We start from the raw sequence: 10977 nt of genomic DNA, 5'->3' as shown, positions 1-10977 counted from the left end.
ACTGTTCTTTGGTTTACATGGTTTGGTTTTCTTTTTTTTTTTTTTTTAGACAGATTCTCATTCTGTCACCCAGGTTGGAGGGTAGTGATGCAATCTCTGCACCCTCTGCCTCCCGGATTCAAGTGATTCTCATGCCTCAGCCTCCTGAATAGCTGGGACTACAGGCGTAAGCCACTAAATCCAGCCCAAGAACTGTTAAAGAAACTAATTGTTTATCCAATAATTAGATGTCCTTCAGTGAGAGATGCTCCACTGAACACAAAGCTTATCTGGCTGCTGAGACAGACAATGAGGCTACTATTCTAAGTCCATTTTTATATCTTTCTTCCTTTTTAAGTTTATCCCTACAGCTGTTTAAACAAAACGGAAATATCACTAATGAAATACATAAATTATAACTATTGTTAGCACAGTTTACCACACTGGGCTTTCAACATGTGATGTAAGGTTGATACGATGATAATGTTGGTAGAAGTACCATTCTTTCTCAAGCATTATTAAGCACTTTAGGCCTTAACATTGTGACTTCCATAAAAGCTTTGACCTCAGCTATGCTTACTGTACTGATCATAATAAAATTTGTATGATTTAGCTACAACCTTAATCTAACAAATATTCTAAGTCCATGGTTATAAGACGAATGAGTCAAGATTTCAAACCCAGAAATTAAGGAGCAACCAACATTCATCTCCCAGGCATGGTTCTCTTACAAGAGAGCATCTGTTGTTGGCTTCTCAAAGCTTTGTCTATTAATAGAAGAGTTGATGATGGACAAAATCTTAAAAGAACTTCCATATGCACTGAACTTTTATGATGTTCAAAAATCTTACTAAATAATCACAAATTCCTATTGGACTTGAACTAAACTTGATGACATATCTGAACTCTAATACTTTTTACTTGGGGACAGAAGAATACTTTTGTCACTTCCCTTGCCTCAGTCTCTATGCAATATTTGATAATTAATCATTTACTGACTCATTTGTTTTGGTTTGAAAGAAAATTCACATCTGAGCTTATTCTTAGAGAAGCTGAAAGGACCTGTAAATAGATGAATAAATTAGTAAATTCTTAAAACTGGAATGTTTTTGTAAGTCTCAAAGCACCATACAGGAGAAGAGAAAAAGTTTTGAAGGATCATTCGAACCAACAGAAGTCCAAGATGGTTTGACTCTACCTACCTTAGAGATGAGATATCTGTGTCCTCATTTCACATCAATTATGTAAGTGGAACACTAGATTTGAATTTTAACTGTCCAAATCTGACTCCTTCCATGAGAATCCTGGTCAAACCCAATCTTCATTGTGGACTTCCCTAGCACAATTTAATACACTTGAACTCTGAAATATGGTTCAAACATTTATATGCGTGCAAATTTAGAATCCTGTAATGGGTAAAGGAGATACTTTTCAAAAATAAAAACATAATGTCTGATCAATGTTTCCACTGACTTGGTATCCTGACAAAAGGTTCTCCTATAGAAAGTTCTTACAAACGGTTCATTCACATTAACTAAATAATACTTTATTTCACTTGAAAGAAAAGTATTTCCTTGAGATATTACGTGTGTGTGTGTTTCTACATGACTTTTTAGCTTTCTTTACAAGCACAACGGATACTCTGAAGACTATGTAAGAATCACAGACTGGAGATTCCACTTTTCAAGAGTTAGGACCCCTTTTGTAAGTGAGGCAGTTTCTCTCCTCAAGTGAAAATGAATTCTTTCTAAATCAGAGGCTGGGAAAAGTTAAGAGATGTTACAAGAGGTCAAAATTAAGTCCATTAAATCCCAGACCCAGCTTTAGTCTCCATAGAGACAAGGGAGATAAATAAACCAGCAACCTTAACAAATGTGCTGCACCTTTGCCAGACATATCTCTGACTTACCATTATTTTTACTTAAGTATCTCTCAGTCCAAACATAATTGACTCTGAAGACTACAAAACCAAACAGAACTAGGCCCAAAAGAAATACGAACACTCACTGAAGCAAAGGGCAGGCAAAAGAGTCAAGAGCCATCCCCCACCCTTAGCGACGCGCTCTCCATTCCCCCTGAAAAACTATTGCAACATGAAGCTCCAGAGGCAATGACATATGGGGAAAATATGTGGTGCCAAAGCCAGAAGAAACCATGTCAAAAAAGAAAAACAGACATGAAGTAACCGACCTAATTAGAAGAGAAAAGTGTACTTACAGCAGAGAAACAAGTATATCTGAAACAGGGAATACAGCTGAAGGTGAGGGGGACTGCTCTAAGGAGGCTCATGACCTTAAAGTGAATTTTTGTTACTTATCTAAAGGAAATCAGAAGATGAAATAGGCATCACTCTTGAGCTATAGCTCCATTAAGATTCTCCTTAAGTGGACCCTGCACCTTTAAACGTGAAGATTCATTCTCTGTCTGGCACTGCTACGCATTCATTAAAAGCTCTGAAACAAATATTTGTACTTGGTGTCATGTGGGATACCAGGATGCCTCTACCAACCACCAAAAATGGAAGAAAGAGAAATGGGGGCTCAGGATGATAAAACAAAACAAGCGAGAAGGAACTAGGGCATTGGAACCCCATGTTTAGACTCTCGACAGGAGTTCTCAAGTTTCTTGGTTAGTTACTAAGCACCTACTATGTGATACACTGGAATATCCTGCTTGTGATATGGAGTTGAGTACAGAAGCTTCTCAACATCTAAGTGAGCATATATTTGCAGGAAAATGTACAAACAACATCACAACATGAATATAACCTCAAAAAAATGATACTTACATTTTTCCTTGTGTCTTCTAGTTCTTGTCCACAGGTACATACCACTTTGCATGTTACAATCAAAGCATATATGCAATTTTGCATCCTGCATTTTTTAGTAAGACCATATTATACAAATTCTTTCATATTGCTAACGTAAGTATGAAAATCATAATTTTTAACAGATAACTGCATAGATATATCATACCCTACTTAACCAAAACTATCTGTTGAATAATTGAACTATTTCTTTCACATTAGACATTAAAATTCTTTCTTTTTGTCCTCACAAATAACACTGTGATGAATACTTATGCAGCTTTTTTTCTTTTCTTTTTTTTTTTTAGATGGAGTCTCTCTCTTTGTTGCCCAGGCTGGAGTGCAGTGGCGCAATCTCGGCTCACTGCAACCTCTGCCTCCCGGGTTCAAGCAATTCTCCTGCCTTAGCCTCCTGAGTAGCTGGGACTACAGGTGCATGCCACCACACCCGGCTAATTTTTTTTTTTTTTTTTTTGTAGAGACGGGGTTTCAGCATATTGGTCAGGCTGGTCTCGAACTCCTGACCTTGTGATCCACCTGCCTCGGCCTCCCAAAGTGCTGGGGGATTACAGGTGTGAGCCACCACACCCGGCCTTTTTTTCTTTTCTTAGAACAATTTGTTTCTTAGAACACATTTCCCAAAGGATGATTACTAGATTCAAGGGTACCAGTCTTTGTGCCTTTAACCATATATTGCCAAACAATGTTCCAAAAGGCTTTGTACCAACTTACAATGCTGCCAGCAGTAAGTACATACCCATTTCAAGTCAATCATATTGACATTGGGTTTTCTTTTTGTAAGTGAAAAGTGTGCCTTGCTGACGTTTAAATATGCTTATCTTTGCATACTACTGAGGCTGAACATTTTCCATGCATTTCTTTACTTTGTGATAGAACGTGAGTGCCTTTTACCCATCTATCACCTGGATAATTCATTCAGTCAACAGTTAGGAAGCATCTACCATGTGCTAGGCCTGTGCACACCTTTCTTACAATCCATATGAGATCTATGTACGATATAGAAAGTATGCATCTTGTCATATGTGCCACGAATTTTTCCTGATGTTCTTTCTTTTTCATTTTATTTATTTATTTATTTTTGAGATTGAGTCTTGCTCTTTCTCCCAGGCTGCAGTATAATGGCGTGATCTCGGCTCACTGCAACCTCCGCCTCCTGGGTTCAAGCAACTCTCCTGCCTCAGCCTCCTGAGTAGCTGGGTTTTTACAGGTGCCTCCCACCATGCCTGGCTAATTTTTTGTATTTTTAGTAGAGACAGGATTTCGCCATGTTGGTCAGGCTGGTCTTGAGCTCCTGACCTCATGAACCACCCGCCTTGTGCTCCCAAAGTGCTGGGATTACAGGCATAAGCCACCACAACTGGCTCTTTTTCATTTTAATTATACTTTTTCACTGCAGGACTGTATACATTTGAAACTGTTGATTTCCTCGTTTCCAACTTTTAAAAATCATTTTATAGCTTACAAGGTTATCATCTATCCACGGATTTGATAATTATCCTATTTTCTGTGGTCTTATTTATAAGTTTTCTAACAGCCCCATATTTTCCTAAATTTTCCTAAAATTAAAAGTTCTAATCCCTACATTTCATAAATCTTGAGCTTTAACATATCTAGCTTTTTTTTTTACCAGAAGCACATAATTTAAAACAAATTTTAAAATCAAAGTTAGATTTATCTTTCCATGTGCTATACTGCATTGAAAATAATTGATTTTTCACCTCCTGTGTTGCAACTCAAAGTAGATCCAGATTTATCTCGGAAGATTCAACCCAAAATACCTTGGTTCATATCACTTTTTCTTTCTCAGGTCAAAGAAAAGTGAATGTTCTTAACATTAGCACCATCATTGCCTGACTGATTTTTCTTAGGATTGCTTTAAGGCAGTTCCCTTGCTATTCAGAGAGGCAGGTTCTCAGATTAGTAGTGGTGTAACCTGGCGCTTGTTGGAAGTACAGAATCTCAGGCCTTACTCTAGACCTGCTGCATCAGAATCTGCACGTTAAAGTGTGAAAAGCACCAAAGCAGACTACAGGAATCCTCCAGAATTAAACAAAACACCCGTACCTGTCAGTGCTCTTTAATCAAGTGCCATCATCAGAAAGTATCCCCCCCAGAAATGTTTGCCCTCAACCCTTTTAAAGCACCCCCTTAATATGATCGTCACCCAATGTCGTACGCCTGAAAATTAGCAAGCCGATACTCTGAGAGAAAGGATGACCTTAAGTTTGCAGCCTCAATTTTATCTAGACCTCGGATTGAAAACTCAAATGTCTATAGAGGTAAAACATTCAGATAATGGCAACCAACCCTTGTCCGTGGTGTCAAGGAGACTACAGGGTCTGCCGAAGACTGTAGCAAACTTCAGAGTTCATGCTCCAGCTAAAGAAACAGCAGCCATTTGGCTCCAGCCTAGTATAGCCAAATAGGAATGAGGGCTCAATACTGCCAGATCTTCTGATATTTCAAGAGAAGCTGAAAAATTTGGATTTCAAAAAATATGAAATCTTTCGATTTTTAAATGCTGGCAATTAAAATTTTAAAAGAACACCTCTGTGTGCCAGATCCAGCCCACTTGTTTGAGATCTTGGCTCTAGACTGATGATTTCCAAACTCTTTAAGTCTGTGTAACCCATCTGTGCTGATTTTCTTTTTTACTGCTAGTGCACCAAGAAGAGAGGTTACATCAATACAAATGGCACAAATCAAATCACTCTGACTACTATATTTCAAAGTTTTGTGTTTTGTGAATATTAAAAAACTGCCAAATCAATAATGAAAATGACCATATGTCAGTGATATAAATATCTCCATGTGAAACACATGTTTAACAATATTGTCACTATTATGATACAAATACTCAAATTTAGCCCAGTTCACGTATGAGTTCAGAATTATGTATTCAAGCTTGTGTTCCAAATAATTTCATAAACTAAAAGACAGCCAAATGGAATAATTGTAAGTTTCTGAATAATAAAGTTTATCTATGATATACACTGTATTAAAAGGGGACACGCCACCATTTAAAAGAACAAAATAGGCCAGGTGCGGTGACTCACGCCTATAATCTCAGCATTTTGGGAGGCTGAGTCGGGCAGATCACTTCAGGTAAGGAGTTCGACACCAGCCTGGCCAACATGGTGAAACCCCGTCTTCACTAAAAATATAAAAATTAGCCGGGCATGGTGGCGTGCGCCTGTAATCCCAGCTACTCGGGAGGCTGAGGCAGGAGAATTGCTTGAATCTGGGAGGCAGAGGTTGCAGTGAGCCGAGATCACACCAATGCACTGCAGTCCGGGTGACACAGTGAGATTCCATCTCAAAAAATGAATAAATACAAAATAAAAGAACAAAATTTCCTAATGTGGAAACAGCGAAGTCCATTTTACTAAAATGTTCAATCATTCCAAACAAACTTTTTAAAAATAGAGCAAGAAATGCACAGGTTACATTTATTTTCATTTTAGGGCCTTTAGGTCCCAGGCACAGCTGCATCCATGGTGATTACTGAATATTTTATTTGCACATGCTTATATGGAGGTGGCATAAATCAAAGGCTCAAAGAGCAAAGTAGAGATGGGGACTTTGAACTGTACCCCTTCATCTATACCTGTCTACTGAACATTGGGCAATGGAATCAAGAAAAGCAAAGCAATTTTCAGTTTCCTCGTCTACAAAAGGGAAAATAATCTAGCTATGTCCCACCCTTGAAGAATATCAAACCCAAAATGTATTTTTTGTTGTTGTGCTCACCACTACATTCCTGCCCTGGCCCATAGGAGGGCTGAATGAATTAATAAGTAAAAGAAAGGAAGAAAGAATACAAGACGCAATTGTGTAATCTTGTATATTTGTTACAAGGAAACAAAATTTAACAGATTTGGCCAGGCGCAGTGGCTCACACCTGTAATCACAGCAGTTTGGGAGGCCAAGGCAGGTGGATAGCTTGAGGTCAGGAGTTTGAGACCATCCTGGCCAACATGGTGAAATCCTGCCTCTACTAAAAACACAAAAATTAACTAGGTGTGGTGGTGTACCCATGCCTGTAATCACAGCTCCTTGGGAGGCTGAGGCTACAGAATGGCTTGGACCCGGGAGACGGAGGTTGCAGTCAGCTAAGATCGCACCACTGCACTCTAGTCTGAGCAACAGAGCAAGACTCCATCTCAAAAAAAAAAAAAAAAAAAAAACACCCAGAATTTAACAAATTCTATTCAGTTGACACACCTGAGAAACTCACTGCTCTAAAAACCCAAGGACACCAAATTTTGGTGAATGTAAAGATGTCACTGGGATGTGCTTGATTATCATAAAACCATTTGAAATGTGTGTTTGAAAAACTTGGATTTAAATGTTTTACTTTAAGAATACAGCCTTGTACACATGGTTTCTGCCAAAGTTTTCTGCCAATGAAGCTGATTGAATTTGCAGATTGCTATGGAATTACTAAGGGCAAATAATGCATGTGAATAGCCACCTAGCTGGCATTTCCATCTGATGAGAGGATGTCTCTGTATCTCCCTAAAGAACCTTTATATCTTTATATCTCCCTTCTTTATATCTCCTTAAAGAATCTAGTCTCTTTTCTGTGGGAAAATAAAAATAAGAGCTGGGAAAGGGCACACAGCTAAGCTCAGCTCTTTCAATAGGGTACTATACTTTAAAACTGCCCTAGGGTTCCTCCGAGGAGAGTGACAGAGTCACAGCCTCCTACTTGAGCCAAAGCAGTTCAGCTTTGGTTTTCTCTATTGGGGTTAGATCTAAATATTTGTATTTTTTGAAGATAGGTTTCTATCTTTTTTTTAAGTTTGAAAACAACCATTATAGGTAAAGGCTGTGAATGAGAGTGATAGCAGGATTTAGACCCAAAAATAAAGATTGCATCTACAGCAGCAGAGGAAAGCTGCCGAAGCTTTTACCATTGAGCCTGCTTCAAGCCCCAGGGCTTTGGAAGGACTTCCAACTACCACCATAACTGATGAAACAGATTATAAAATTCAGATTTAGCATTTCTAAAACCTTGTCCTATGCTTTTTACTTTCAGGTTTAACATATTTAGGTATTTGACGAGATATATTTTAAAATCTGGGTAGAATTCTGTAGCAAGTAGACATTGTAACAAAGGCAATTCTCGTCACCTGGTGAGCATGTACCCTGACTGAAATCTAAGTACCTACACTGACCATGTGGCTGCATGCTGGCATGGGCAGGATAAAGGTGAAGGCAAAATCTCAGCCACCTTTTGAGTGATGAAATGGGAAATCCTGACAGGTACAGTGCAGGCAAAGGTTACATCCCCTCTTGTGAGCGCATGGAGACCGGGCAGGGACCATTCCTATATTGTGTCTGGATGAGCCCCTTCTCTTAGATTCCTTCCTTTCATTATTTTCAAAGGTCAGTGTCCTTCTCTCAAAGAGAAAATTGAGGAACCCTGAGTCATCACAGAGTATAAACAAGCCACTGTGGCTAAATGAAGAGGACAGAGAATGCTTATCCAATGCATGTGACATGAAGGGTCTGCTTGACCTGGCTGCCCACAGGTTGCTCTGAACTTGAGAGCAAATCAGAAGAAAATCTCCTGGACCCTATTAATGTCACCCACCAGAAGCACTTTTTCGACTTCCTATCACCAGATTTTGCAGTGCCGGTCCCACACCTTGGCTCCATCCACCCACAGAGAAAGATTCCTAATAGCTGATCAGGTCACCCTAACCTTCTCCTGGCTGGCAGCAGGACTCTCCTCCCTCCTGTCCCCGTATTTGCTCCATGCAGCTTTCCTGCTCCCTACTGTTCATGCAGCAACACGAGCAGATCTTTATTTTCAAGCAGATCTTTGAACAGTTTTGTTGTGCCTGGCAAATTCCCTTTACATAGCCCCAAGCTGAAAGCAAATGAGATTTTCCCTTGAAAAGGCATTCTCCCCAAGAGCTAATATTTAGGGTAAGCAGTGATATTGGCTGGGTCAATTAAAATGAACCTTCTGAAACCTCCTGTACAAATAAAGCCCTTTGTACAATGCCACCCCTAAGACCACAACTTGGAAGGTTGGCGATCAGTATAAGAATTTGTGGCAATTAGTGAAACTTACCTCACACTGGATGTGTGGCAGATAGAATGTATTCAGCAAGGGGCGGATACGGTTGAAAACAACTCCCAAGGTGCCTAAGTTAGGGAAAAAATGAGAATCAAGAGGCAAAGTTACCTTTTTAGAAGCAAAGTTCTGAATTCTAAAAAAATCAAGTCAACTTCCTTTGAAATGGCTCATGGTAACACATTCTACTTTGTATTTACAACCCTTACAGTGAAAGGAAAACTGCCAAGATGTTCTGCATATTTCTCCAAATGTCTGTTTATCATATAACATGAGCACTGGCAGTGGATCTGGCTCCCTCATTATCAAGCTGTATTAGCTCAAACACTCGCATTGTTAAGGGAGTGAGCTCATGGCCTATTTCAGTTTTAAATTAACATTTGGCAATCACCCGGGTAATCAAAACAAATGACTCAGTCGTTTAGAATAGATTTATTAGTTGAGCCTTTTTTTTTCTCTCTTTTAACATCTTTAGAATATTTTGCCACAGGAGGGCTCGGATCCAGCCAGAATGTAGAGCACAAGTCGCCAGAGGAATATTTAGAGGGGTTGCCATGGAGACGAGGTGCCCTGTGACCGCTGAAGTTATCTCCAATCAACAGCAGGATTAGGATGCGGGCTAGTGGGCAGGCTCATCTCAGGGCGAGGATTCTGCAGCACTAGGAAACAGGTGTGCCCTGTGCCATTCCCATCCCCGACACACAAATACAGCCCGCCACGACACGCTGCCCTCTCCAAGCCCCTGCAATCTCCCCACAGGCCCATTCACATCACCATCTTCCTCCCCCAACCACCTGACCTTTATTCAGAAAGGACTAGCTGGGGCAAAGCAGAAAGGGAGTGTGATCACTGCATTATCACAAAAGTGTGAAATCCTAGAATTCACACCAAAGGCCGCTTTCAGATCAACCATGAAAATGTACATGAGCGAATGAAATCTGAGGAAAACATAGTGCCCTGAGCAGGGGACCCTGTCTGTTTTTGCACTGCTCTGTCCCCACACCCAGGTCAATGCCTGGCACATAGCAGACACAGAAGTGTGGATGAAAACAGGGCAAAAATTAACCAAGGATTACAGCCAGGTGTGTAATCACCCATCCCACCCCACCCTCCAACCACTTCCAGGCTGATCTTCACACAGGCAGTGGTTATAGACGGAAAAACTGTGAATGTGCTGGTAAATAAACAGCTGGGGCAGTTGGTTCACTAGTCTAATGGGTTCATCTTTTAGAGATCCTGATGACCACTGTCAGGATTGTCAAGAAGACAAGGCTGAAGATAATGCTTCCCAACTCAAAATGGGCAAATCTGCTGACCATAGGGACGGGGAGGTTCTTGTCTGCCAGGCCAAAAGCCTAAAAGGCGGCAAATTTTGCTCCTGAGGTGAAGCGCTAAAATTTGAAAGCAAATGTTTTAAAGTGCCTTAATTCAAAGGAACTCCTTCTAGTCCTCCTCCCACCTGTGCTTAAATAGAGACAATATTTTCATATTCTATCTTACGAATCTGGATTGGTTCATGTTAGGTTTTGTTTGTCCTGTAAGATGTTATGTACCAAGTCGGCAAAAACAAAAGTGTCTGACTTCATTTCTATCTCCCAGTACTTAGCATGGTATTTTTACACAAAAGGCTCTACTCCATCTCATCTCCTACCACCACACTTCACTCTTCTGGAACTCACTGTTTCTAGAAGGTTCCATACCCTTTCATGCAGATGCAGGAGGAATGCAGCATGCACAGCTGTTCACAGCAGGGGCACCACAGTCAGACTGCCTGGGCTCAAATACTGGCTCCACCTCATATTAGCTGTCCAGCCTCTATGAGCATCATAATGGCAACCTACCTCATAGAGATAGGGAGGTACCTGCATGCAAAGCATTTAGCAGTGCCTCCCCCACACAAGGTAACTACTGAATGTTAAATACATACTTGGTACTATTATCATAGCAGGCAAAGAACCAAACAGGTATCAAACGTGGGTAATGACTTCATATGCCGCCACTGACACCTGGCACCAAATATATCTCTTTAGATTCAATTCAACTGAAGCTTCAAACCTGAATCTGTCACATACTACCTTTAGCA

The 10977-nt window shown here is 40.2% G+C and overlaps 1 protein-coding gene across 10 annotated transcripts in view; it reads right to left on the bottom strand.

Moving 5' to 3' along the window:
• The window catches only part of FHL1 (four and a half LIM domains 1), a 63833-nt gene that overhangs the window by 33186 nt on the left and 19670 nt on the right, over positions 1-10977 (bottom strand). For 7 of the 10 annotated variants that reach the window (XM_032264024.1, XM_032264032.1, XM_032264038.1 and 4 more), the window contains exon 2: positions 8892-8965. The exons of 1 other annotated variant lie outside the window; for it this stretch is intronic. The gene's annotated coding sequence lies outside the window, so the exon portion shown is untranslated. Of the gene's footprint in view, positions 1-8891; positions 8966-10573; positions 10727-10977 lie in introns of those variants that run through there. 2 more of the 10 variants (XM_032264027.1, XM_032264035.1) reach the window with 1 other exon arrangement.

This window comes from Sapajus apella, unplaced genomic scaffold (genome assembly GCF_009761245.1).
Source record: "Sapajus apella isolate SASKATOON/1434 unplaced genomic scaffold, GSC_monkey_1.0 scaffold141, whole genome shotgun sequence".
Lineage (NCBI taxonomy): Eukaryota > Metazoa > Chordata > Mammalia > Primates > Cebidae > Sapajus > Sapajus apella.
Note: the sequence above shows the minus strand (reverse complement) of the source record. Positions and strands in the feature narration are given on the sequence as shown.